The 11,605-nt window shown below is 41.0% G+C and overlaps 1 long non-coding RNA gene across 1 annotated transcript; it reads left to right on the top strand.

Moving 5' to 3' along the window:
* Positions 1–260: 260 nt before the first annotated feature.
* Positions 261–2,083, top strand: LOC133834054 (uncharacterized). Its single transcript, XR_009893294.1, has 3 exons — positions 261–436; positions 520–1,124; positions 1,843–2,083. It is a non-coding gene; the product is annotated as an uncharacterized LOC133834054 (long non-coding RNA).
* Positions 2,084–11,605: the final 9,522 nt, after the last annotated feature.

The following is an 11,605-nucleotide window of genomic DNA, read 5'->3' as shown; positions in this document are numbered from 1 at the left end:
TGATGGGAGGTATACATAATCAGTGGTATTGATGCAAAGTCAAAACGAGCTTAGCATAAATGCGCTACGCTCGATCGGGTAAGCATAACTATTGGGTATGAACTCATATGGACCTAAGGTTTGGTGTGAGTGTTTTACACATAAGGATAATAGGCCCAGCAGATGATTAAGTCGAAATTATTGAAGTGATAAGATTTTCATAAGTCAAAATGTGAAATGATGAGGTGCAAGGTGTCAAATTTTGATACAATAAGGTCAAATCATTGAAAATAAAGAATTTTCATCAACCTTATCACTTTGCACGACCATTACTCTGAAAAACAGAGAGAAAAGAAAACCAAAAACCATTTTTTGGCTGGTTTGAAGAAATTCTAAGGAGATCCAAGTGAAATCAAAGGCAAAGAAGTGGATTAAGCTTAGTTCTAGCCTTTTTATGGTAAGTTCTTGTACTTGGAAGTTAAAATATGTTTTTTTGAATTTCGATGAGAGCTTATCTATGGTGTTTTATCTCTTGTTAAGATATTTCTTGGTGGTTTCCAAGTGGTTTGAGGTTTAGAAAAGCTAGAAGAGATTGTTTTCGCCGAAAGTTGCTCGGTAAGTGAAAATTTGTGTTTTATGAGGTTTTTGGGGTTCTTGGAGTACAAACTGATTTTTGGTTATTTGATTGAGTTTATAAGAGAGTATATATGTTTATAAATGTTTGAATAGATGTGGAGACTCATTTAATTTGGGTGATGATCTAGGAGATAAGAATTTTATCAAAATCGGTATATGATAACTTTATGATGAATCATGTTGGTATTTGGGATATATGGTTATGGCGGGTTATTTGATGTTGATTATTTGTTGATTTTGATATTTGAGGATAGCTAAAATTAAGGGGAAACTCTGTCAAAATTTCTCCAAATGTCTAAGATAAATTTAACGCTCGATCTAGGTGGTTTAAGGCATTTTAGGCATGAATTGGATCAGAAATTTGATATGATGTTTTATGGGTATTTTTAAATGAGAGTTCAATGTATTACTGCTATCATTATGATGAGAAATCCATGCCATTGTCAGAATAAGCACATCAACACCTAAGACACCACTTGTTACACGGTGAAATATATTTTGGACAGAAGGTAAGTAAAGTATTCAACTGCAACACAAGAATTACATGTTATGTGAAAATATGCATTATATGAATATTTTGTGAGCAATTGGTATTAACATACATTGACACTTCATCATAAATTTGCATGCATGACATAATAGTGATATGGTAAATTATTCTATGATATAAGACCACGCATGATATTATGATGATTAATTATATGATGCCTTTGCAAGTTTTGTGCAACATAAAAGAAAGTTGTCATAAGAAGTTTAAGTTCAGTGCCACTGTTTTGAAAAGGCAAATGAAAGTGTTAATAAGTGTAAACGGAGGCCTATAGTAGGCTTATAGTGGCTGCCCAATAATTTGGGCTAGGTTTTAGTGAACCAATTATATTGTTTGCCATGTTTCCGTTTTTATTTCTCCTCCATATGAGTTATTGTTATATGTATTGACACCACAGTGTGTGGCCGCCTTAACTCTTGAGCCCGACGGGGCAACGATGGAATAAGGTTTTTAATGTGCTCTACTGTGGTGATGGCTAGCCGGAGGAGAACCCATGGGATTTTATATGATATGTATAACAAGCCCTGCAGACATTGGCTTAATCAAACAGTGTGCACAATTTTAATGGGCCCAAAATTTAAAAAGAAGTTGTGTATGTCCTTTGACATTGAGTAATCATTAGCATTGCATGCATTACTTTGCTTACTGAGCTTTAGGCTCACAGTTGTCCTGTGTTGCAGGTAGAGAAAGAAATGATTGAATGACATAAGGAGAACTGAAGCATGGTCCTGACCCTGATTTGTACATATGAACATATCGACCTTTTTGTGGGTTATTTCAGTTATCAGTGTGATATTTGTAATAAAGTGTGAAGTTATGTTTTGAAAACAAATTGGGTTATTTAATACTTATGTAAAGTATGTTTGAGACACACTTTATGTTTAATGTAAATAATGTGAAATAAGTTTTCAAGTTTAAAAATATATATATATATGTCCAGACTTCCGCAGTAATAAAATTATGATATAGTTTTAAAACGTAACACCTCAAATATGGTTTTGACTGAAAATAAGTGAGGGTGTTACACCTAGGCCCATCGCCATTTGAAGACCATATCTGAGAAGGATGAAGGAGGAAGCCCTTAGGTGTAGAAACTCATATCTTGTCACCCAATCGATTCCTCCACTACCAGCGAGGGAAGAGGCTTTGTCGTCGTCCAGATCTTCTATCATCATTCTGGCTTGAAGTGCTCCGAGCTCCACCGATCTACTTGCAAGATAAGGGACGAAGAAGAAGAAGAAAAAAGGAGAAAAAAAATCAATTTTTTTTTTTATTATGTTAGATTAGTTTTAATTTTTGTTATGTTTTTATTTATTTGATTTACATTTAAGATTTTAAGTTCAAGAATATGTTTAATTTTAATTTTTATTCATTAAAATTATTTTTACATTTTAATTCATTTAAATGTATTTAATAATTAAAAATATTTTTTTTTAATTTTTAATTCATTTTATTTTTTTTATATTATTAAATTAATCAAAAAATAAAATATGAGGACAATTTGTTTCTATTGAAAATAGTTTGAACAAAATCAGGCTCAGAGAGAGTATTATTGTGTTTTATTTTACAAAATGTAGGGTGTATGCCCTAAATATCCACGGGTTATTAGCGAGCTGGAAAATGACATAATTCTATTAGTCACGTGGAAGCCACCTACCCGGAGCTGCTGTTACAAGTCTCTACCTCTCTAGCTCGAGATAACCAAAGGTTTAGTGATTATTAAGGGATCGGATCAGCAGCATGGACACTACGAGTTGAGACTACATCAAGCTCGGGGTACGAGCTTGAGATGACACCTCTGACATTTTATGAAGTCAACCACGCAATGTAAACGTGCATATATCAGACATCACGTGTCTACTCCATTCCTGAATTCTCGGACACGCAGCATAAACGTATGTGTTCAGGCACCCACGACTGGGTTAGGCCATACGGCCCATTATCCCCCTTACCTATTGATTAGACCACACTTCATTGTCAGGTTTTAGGAATTAATCATGAATGTCACAAAAGCGACATGATGGGTAAGAAGGTCACGGGATGACCTCCTTTGCCAACACCCAGGTGCTCTCTCCCTATAAATATGGAGACCCTGGGAGTTGCAAAGGGTTGGCTTCTAATTGGTAAATAAATACCCTGTAAGGAATATCAGAGATATATCAATAATATTGGCTGGTGGACTAGAAGGATTTTAACCTTTGAACCACCTAAAAAGCTCTTCGAGTTATAATTTTCCTCTGAGATCATTCATCGATTACGGTTCATTATTTAGCACTAATCCCTCTCCTTATTCATATAATTATTTGTTGCCGAAGAACTGCGTCAACAGTTTGGTGCTTTCATTGAGAGCTTTTAGATTGGTGCTATCACAATACCCAACCATGGTAGTCACTCGCTCAAGACATGGTAATGAGGCAGACCAACGTGATGGGCAAGAGGCCCACCATGCCGCCATGTCCGATGATCAGAACCCTGAGGTTCAACAGCGGTCGGGCAAGCAGCCAATGGGCCAAGATGACACTGGAAGTTCGGCTCCCCGGCCGCCCAATCCGAACCCGAATTTCTACACTGCGGTAGAAATGGAAAATGCACAATTGAGGAGTCAGCTGGCGAAAGCAAACCAACAGATTCAAGAGGTTTTGGCCCGGTTAACCCCTCTGAAAACCGACGCTAACGTCGGAAAGAGGCATGGAGAGACTCATAGGTCCCGCCGGGGTAACCGGTCCAGGCCCAGTCAGTCGGTCAGACCCCCAACATCAAATTCTACTCCCACGTCGCACCACCAGGAGACCACATTTGAGGAGCTTCCTAGGGCCGAGCAGCAGTTCAACCGATCGGTCCGGACCTCAACTCCTAGCTCACTTCCGCCCTCGAGCGCACCCAGGAGGGCTCGAGGAAGCTCGCGAAGGAGATCCAGGGAGGGATCGTGATGACAACCCGCCCCGGCCAGCCATCCTGCACCCCGCTCGGACCGCCGAGCACAGGACGCGGAGGATGGTAGAGCAGAGCGACCGCGACCTAGCTTGATCTGCCCTGACGGGACTAGGATCGCGTCCCCGGTCAGGCATCCTCCTTCACCAGTAAGATACCCATCTCCTCCCCGGCCAGTCCAAGACATTCCGGCTCATGGGAGCAGCAGGAGAAATCCTCCTTCTGTCGGACCTTCCCATCGTAGCCGGGCGCCTAGAGAAGTCCCGGATCCTCACCCCCAGCGGCGGGCTCTGAGCTTTTCGAATGGAAGTTATTGGACCGGAAGTCGTCGAAGTGACATGTCCAGCGGAGACCAGCGCCATCATTTGAGCTCGGCTCAAAGCCCTCAAGCCGTCCCGAGGGGCGACCTCCGAGATCGTTTAAACTCTTAGAGAGGAGACCCAGTTGGAAATGGCAATCGCGCTCGCCAAGGGGAAGGCCTGTCTGAGGTACGTGACAGCAGGAACTTCCCATATAACCTATCTCAAGATAGGAGGGACAATAACCCGTCTAACAAGTACCATGGAACCGGAGCTGTTGAACAGCCCCGGAACAACCAAGGAAGTCAGGGCCAAACCCTTGAGCTTCTGGCTTAGATGGAGGAGCTGATGAGGAAGCTCTTGTAGGAAAAAGAAAAAGACGAGTATGACTCGGGGGACGAACTTGAGCTCTTCACCCCCAGCATAGCAGCTACGGCGTATCCACCTGGTTTCCGTATGCCTCACTTATCCAAGTTCAACGGAGACGGGGACCCGTCAGATCATCTGGGTATGTTCAACACCTTGATGATGGCCCACAACATTGGTCCCGAGCTGAGATGTGTAATATTTCCTTCCACCTTGACTGGGTCGACCAAGCAATGGTTCAAACAGAGTAAAAAGCAATCCATCAGCTCGTGGAAAACCTTTTCTGCCGACTTTAAGAGGGCATTCCGAGCTTCTCAGGCTGCCCCCGTCAAGGCCGATACCTTGGCGAATGTAAGACAGCAATCCGACGAGCCTCTGAAAGCTTACCTGAGCAGATTCGCGAACGTCGCTACTCGAGCCAGGGACGCAGACGATAGTTCCAAGCTCATGGCCTTGAGGACTGGGATCCTTGTCGGAGGTGGACTCTGGGAAGAAATACAGAGAAAGGGAGTTAGCACCGTAAATGAATTCCTAAATAGGGCCCATGGATGGATAAACCTAGAGGAGGTGCGAGCATCGGCCACGGGAACCAGCCAGGCCCCTGAACAGCCCGATGGAGTGGGAACGGATGTCGTGACAGCGACACAGACCATCACACAGAATAACCAGTTTGGTGGAGGAAAGAGAAAAGGGAGCAGCGAGGGTGGCCAACACGGCCCAAAGAAGAACAAGCCCGTAGAAAAATTTAAGCCGGTCTACGTGACTTATACCGAGCTCACACACACTAGGGAGAACATTTTCCTAGCAAACTCTGCTCGGCTCCCCTGGAAGAAGCCGGAACTGTTGAAGCACCAGAAAGGTAAACGAGACCCTTCCAAGTTTTGTCGTTTCCACAACGACCTTGGCCACAACACCGATGATTGTAGGCACCTGAAGGATGAGATCGAGACTCTCATCAGAGTCGGACCCTTGGCTCAATATGCGCGGAATAAAGTTCCCGCCGGCCACCCAGCTCCGGAAGTTCCGATAAGCCAGCCCGGGTCTCGGGTAGACCAAGACGTCCCTCCTCGTGTGATAGGAGGAGAGATCTCCACGATCTCAGGAGGTCCCCATTTGGTGCGCACAAGCAGAGGTGCCCAAAAGAGATACATCAATGAACTTAAGGCCCATAATGGAGTGGAGTTCGTCCCTGATCACCATCTACCCAAACAACAACGATTGGAGAGGCAACCAATCATATTCACTGAGGAAGATGCCAGTCACGTCCAGTTCCCTCATAACGACCCTCTGGTTGTAGCCGCTCAGCTCGCTAACCAGAGAGTTAGAAGAATACTGGTCGATAATGGGAGCTCGGTGAACCTGTTGTTCCGGTCTACACTGGAAAAGATGGGTTTATCTGTCACCGAGCTGAAAGCAACCTCCATGATGCTATACGGATTCTCTGGAGAAGGGTTGGCGGCCATAGGAACGATCGAGCTAGTGATCACCTTGGGAGAGGGACCTCGGACAGTCCCGAAACTCCTCAAGTTTGTGGTCATCGATTATCCCGCCGCGTACAATGCTATTTTGGGCCGACCTACATTGATTGCGTTTGAAGCCATAACCTCCATCTGCCACCTCGCGCTAAAATTTCCCTCCTCGAGGATATGCACGGTCCGAGGTGATCAGCTTGCTGCCAGGGAATGCTACAACATTTCTATGAGGGGAAAATTAAAACCCGGGCAGGTAACGATGACCGTCCAGGACGGGTATGAGGAATCTCAGGAACTTGTGTCTAGTCCTCAGATTGAAAAACCTCAGATTGTCAAAGGGGAGAATATCATCTTAAATAATGATATCGACCCCAAAATAGGCGAGGATAAATCCGAGCTCCAAGCCATCGAAGAGCTCGAAGAGGTAAATATCGATCCACAAGATCCCTGGCGGGTGGTAAAGCTCAGGAAAAATCTATGTAGCGAAAGGAAGGCGGAGCTGATTAAGTTTCTGCAGGAGAATCTAGACGTGTTCGCCTGGTCTCATGAAGACATGGTGGGGATCAGTCCGAGAGTCATAATGCACACCCTCCACTTGGATAAAAGCATGCCTACGAAATCCCATAAACAAAGGCGCCTAGGAACAACCCGAGCTGAAGCCCTAGAAGAGGAAGTAGCCTGACTCTTAAAGTGCGGCTTTATCCGCGAGGCAAAGTTCCCGATCTGGGTCGCCAATCCTGTATTGGTTCCGAAGCCCAACGGGAAATGGCGGACCTGCATCGACTTCTCCGATCTGAACAAAGTCTGCCCCAAAGACTGCTTCCCCTTGCCAAGGATCGACCAATTGGTAGATGCCATGGCGGGGCACGAGCTCATGTCTTTTATGGATGCATGTTCAGGCTACAATCAGATCGCCATGAATCCAGCAGACTAGGAACACACTAGCTTCATGACCCCAACTGTAATGCCCCAAATTTCCTAATAAGGTTTAGGACCTTGATTAGGAGGCCGGGAGGGCCATAATTGATGTATTATGATATTTAATGATTATATGCATGTTCATGTGAATTATATTATTGTATGATGATAAATGCATGCATATGGGTGTACTTATAATGAAAATGGCATTTTGGTAATTTGGCCTATTGGGTGCGTATTGTAATTTGTGAATGAGATTTCATTATTATGGAGATATATTCGAGCTATGCGGCATGAGACAATCTTAGATTATGAGTTAGCGGTTTTGTCATTGATGGACCCAAAACGGGTATGTTTTAAATATTTATACTCGCAAGCGCACGAATCGTATTTATAGAATAGTGTTCGTGTAAGCACGAGGTCGAACCCAAATGAGTTGTCTAAAATCGAAAATAAAACTATTTTAAATCAAAATTAATAAATTCTAACCTAGTTCCAAAGATTGATGGGATTTTTGTATAATAAAAATAAAATAAAAGATAATAATAAAGAAATTAAAGACAATATATATAACATAAATTAAAAGTAGAAATCAAGGTGGTAAAATAAGACTATTAAGGATTAGAATCCACAAAATATAAGTTTAATAATATTTACATGTACATTGATTCCCAAGTTTTAGTGATAGTTAAAATAAATAAAACTATCATTTTCTAAATAGATTTGTAATTTTAAGCACAAATTTCTTCCAAAAAGATAAGATTTTTCTTCACTTTTCAAAATTATAATTTCAAAACATTTAGTGTAAATCAATCTAATGAAATAACAAATAAATCAATGAATATTATTTATAAGGCAAAACATAATATTTCTGTTCTAAGCATGGATGTGTACAATTTAATGACACATCTTACACAAAGAATATTATGTTTTTGCACTAATGAAGAACAAAGTTTAAATATGTGCTAACAATCCAAAATACATGATATTTAAGATGAAAGAAGATATTTGAATAAGAAAATCCATAAACTTTATTGCACAAAATGGGAAATCAACATACAAAATAAACACTATCTAGTTACATATTGTTTCATCATCACCTTAATAATCTTAAAAAGATTAGAAACACATAACTAGAAGAACAAATACAAACTAAAAATTACAAACATAAATAGGAAAATTTGGAGGATGAACCCCCAAATTGTTCCTCTAAAAATACATAGAAAAAAATAAAAAGAAGAAGAAGATGAAGAGAATAGAGAGGTTTTGAAATGTGTAGAATTTTTGGTATGGTAACCTCTCCCTCCCCAAAATGGACACCACAAATCCCTTATTTATAGCCAAATGATGATTAAAATAATCAATTCAAATTAATTAAATTGATTAAATTAATTGAATTAATTATAATATGGCAAATAGGAATAAATTATAGGGTGTAATAATTATGTTTTGGAGTAAAAAGTGCAGAAAGTGAGGTAAAAATGTGGTATTTTTGTCATGGGGGAAAAATGGTACAAAAGTATTTTTTGTTGGGCTCAAGAACAACATAGCGTGCAAATGTTTGGTGGCTTTGGGGCTGCTTTATGGCAGGTTGGAGCTGGGGCGTGTTGGAGGCTCATGGGCCTTGGGTCTGGTTTGCTTGCTTGGCGTGGAGTGGTGCATGGCTGTATGTGGCTGATGGAGTATATAAACAAATTTCCCTCAAATTGGCTGGACGAATGAAATGCTCATGGTCACGTGGCTGGAATGCTGGCACGTGGAAGGCATGTTGATGGCAGGTGAGTCAATTGCTGAAGAAGGGAGTGTTGGTGCTTCGGCTGGCGCAGGAGAGCAGTTGGGCCTGGGATGTTTGCTGAAGGAGGCCCAAGTGGCTGTGGAGAAAAATGCCACATCTCAAGAGATTTTCTTTCAAATTTTTCACTTGTTTTCCTTTCTTTTCTTTATTTTTCAAAGCCAAAAAAATACAACTTACTCCCTACAAAATAAACACAAATTAAATCAAATTCAAATATTTTCAATTATAAAATAAATCAAGCTAATTCTTTGAAAATATTAATTATAACTTAATTTATATTTAACACTTAAGCTCAATAATATAGCATTTTTTTACCACAAATTAAACTACAATAATTTAAATAATTAAACTACAATATATTACAACAAAATAACTATAAAAACACACAAAAATATATAAAATCAAAATAAACCTAATAAATTCAAAATTACTTAAAAACTTAATAAATCAATTAAAAACTCAAGAATTAAGCAACAATTAGCACATAAAAAGTGGTAAAATAACTCTATTTTGTAGAGTTATCAGTCATAACGGGGTCAAATTTGGGGTAATAGGAATGTTTATTTGGTGATAGATTGAGAATATTTGAGATCAGGGTGAAATTCTGGAAGTTTTGACTATAGTGTCCCCGGAGGTGTTTTCGGGACCCCGAGCACTAGGTTTTATTTGAGGTTACTTAAGCTTGAAGTAGCTTGACAGATAAGAACGTACGTTAGAAACTTCTCGTTCTCTCTCAAAACAGTCCGTTTTACCGTTTGAGCCTTTTTGAGGAAATCTTGAGTAATAGGAGTCGGAATCAAGCAAGGGTCGAGGCATAGCGATCCAAGGAAAGATTATAAGCTTTTTAACCGAAGGATTTGATGGAAAACAACCCAATCGAAGGTAATCAAAGTTTGAAGTTTGAAGTTTTTAAAGTTTTTAAGCTTAGAATTGGACTTTGTTAATTGTTGAGTTTTTGGTTGGTTTGAGCTTTGGGTTTTGAGGGTTTTGGAGTATTGGGAAGCTTGGGAACTTTGATTTGATGAATGGGGAATGTTTGGGTATGTTTTTGGAAGGTTTGAAGTGTTTAAAACGCGTTTGGGAATGGCCCAGGGTTGGGGGTCGCGGCCCTGTTCTTGTGCGCCGCGGCCCTAGTTCGAAGAAGCAGGTGTCAGGGAATTGTCCTTGCTGGGCGCCGCGGCCCTTGATGGAGGGAGTCGCGGCCCTTGCCTCAGAGAACCCTGGGGGCTGCGGCCCAAGGTGCTAGGGCCGCAGCCCTTGCCCTGTTTTCACCCCGTTTGCTCGTTTTGACCCCGGGAACTTAACTATGGGCCTCGGGAGTGTCCCTACCACTTGGATTAGTTTGGATTGACCTCTTGGGGGCTAGATATTGGTGTGGAACCTTTGATTATCATGTTATTAATGGTATTCCATATTTGGTTATGATTAGGTGACCGCTAAGGGCTTAAAGGTTGATCGTTCTCAAGGATCGTTCTTATATTGGTACTAGCTTTAATCTGAGGTAAGAAAACTGCACCCTGTGTATATGTGACATGCATGGTTATCATTGAAGCATGTTGGTTGATTATTGAGTATGACATGCATGGTTATTATTGATGCATGATGGATGTTTAAATGTAAATGTTGATAGCATAATGAATGCTTGGCAATCTTGCCCATTGGCATATGACTATTGTTGAGGCATGCTGGATGATTAAGTGTGATGCATATAATGCACGAGAAACATGTGATTAGGGCATGCCATGAATGATGAATATGAGATTGGCCAGAGCTTGAGTCTCTGAATTTGTGCATGATCATGATTATGCTAGAAACTGTTTAGTAAGCATGCTGAATGCCTTGTTCTTGGATAACTGGCATATGATATATGTTGATAGCATTGCTTACTTGTGTATGGTACTGACTAATTAGTCAGATTTGACAAAAGGTGCTAGTATCAACTGTGAAGTTGTGACTCATTAGTCAGGTTCGACAGTGGTACTGGGCACTAGTCACGATGCACTGACTCTTCAGTCAGAATCGACAAAAGTGTTAGTGTTAACCGTGAAGCTGTGACTCATTAGTCAGGTTCGGCAGTGATACTGGACACAGGTCAGGTAGTGCTGACTTATTTGTCAGAATGGCCTTAGCGTGAATCACGCAAGCCAACAGAGATTATATCTAATCGACTACTAGCATTGAATGACTCAAGGAGCATTAATGCCTGACCGACCCTAAGGGTCGATGAATGGAAAAAGAGCTTGGAGGCTAGTAGCTTACCTAACAGCCACTCTCCCGCTAGAAAAGAGAGCTTGGAGGCTAGTGGCTTACCTAACAGCCACTCTCTCGCTAGAATCATGTAATGTTCACCCATTGGTTTGAAAGCTTTATATTCAATATGATTATAATGATAATCATTTGATAATGTTTATGAAAAGTGTTATGTTTTCTTGCTGGGCTTCGGCTCATGGGTGCTATGTGGTGCAGGTAAAGGCAAGAGGAAGCTGGACCATCCTTGAGTTGAAGAGCTTAGGTGATGACGTGTACATATGCAGCTGCTCGACCGCCACGGCCGAGGTTTAAAGTGGAACTAGGGTTGAACCCTGTTTTGCCGCTTAGAACAGCTTGTAGTAAATATTTTCTGTAATAAACTCTGAAATTTATATTTTTGGGATCCCAATGT

Source organism: Humulus lupulus, chromosome 5, assembly GCF_963169125.1.
Source record: "Humulus lupulus chromosome 5, drHumLupu1.1, whole genome shotgun sequence".
Lineage (NCBI taxonomy): Eukaryota > Viridiplantae > Streptophyta > Magnoliopsida > Rosales > Cannabaceae > Humulus > Humulus lupulus.
This window is presented reverse-complemented; position numbering and strand designations above follow the sequence as displayed.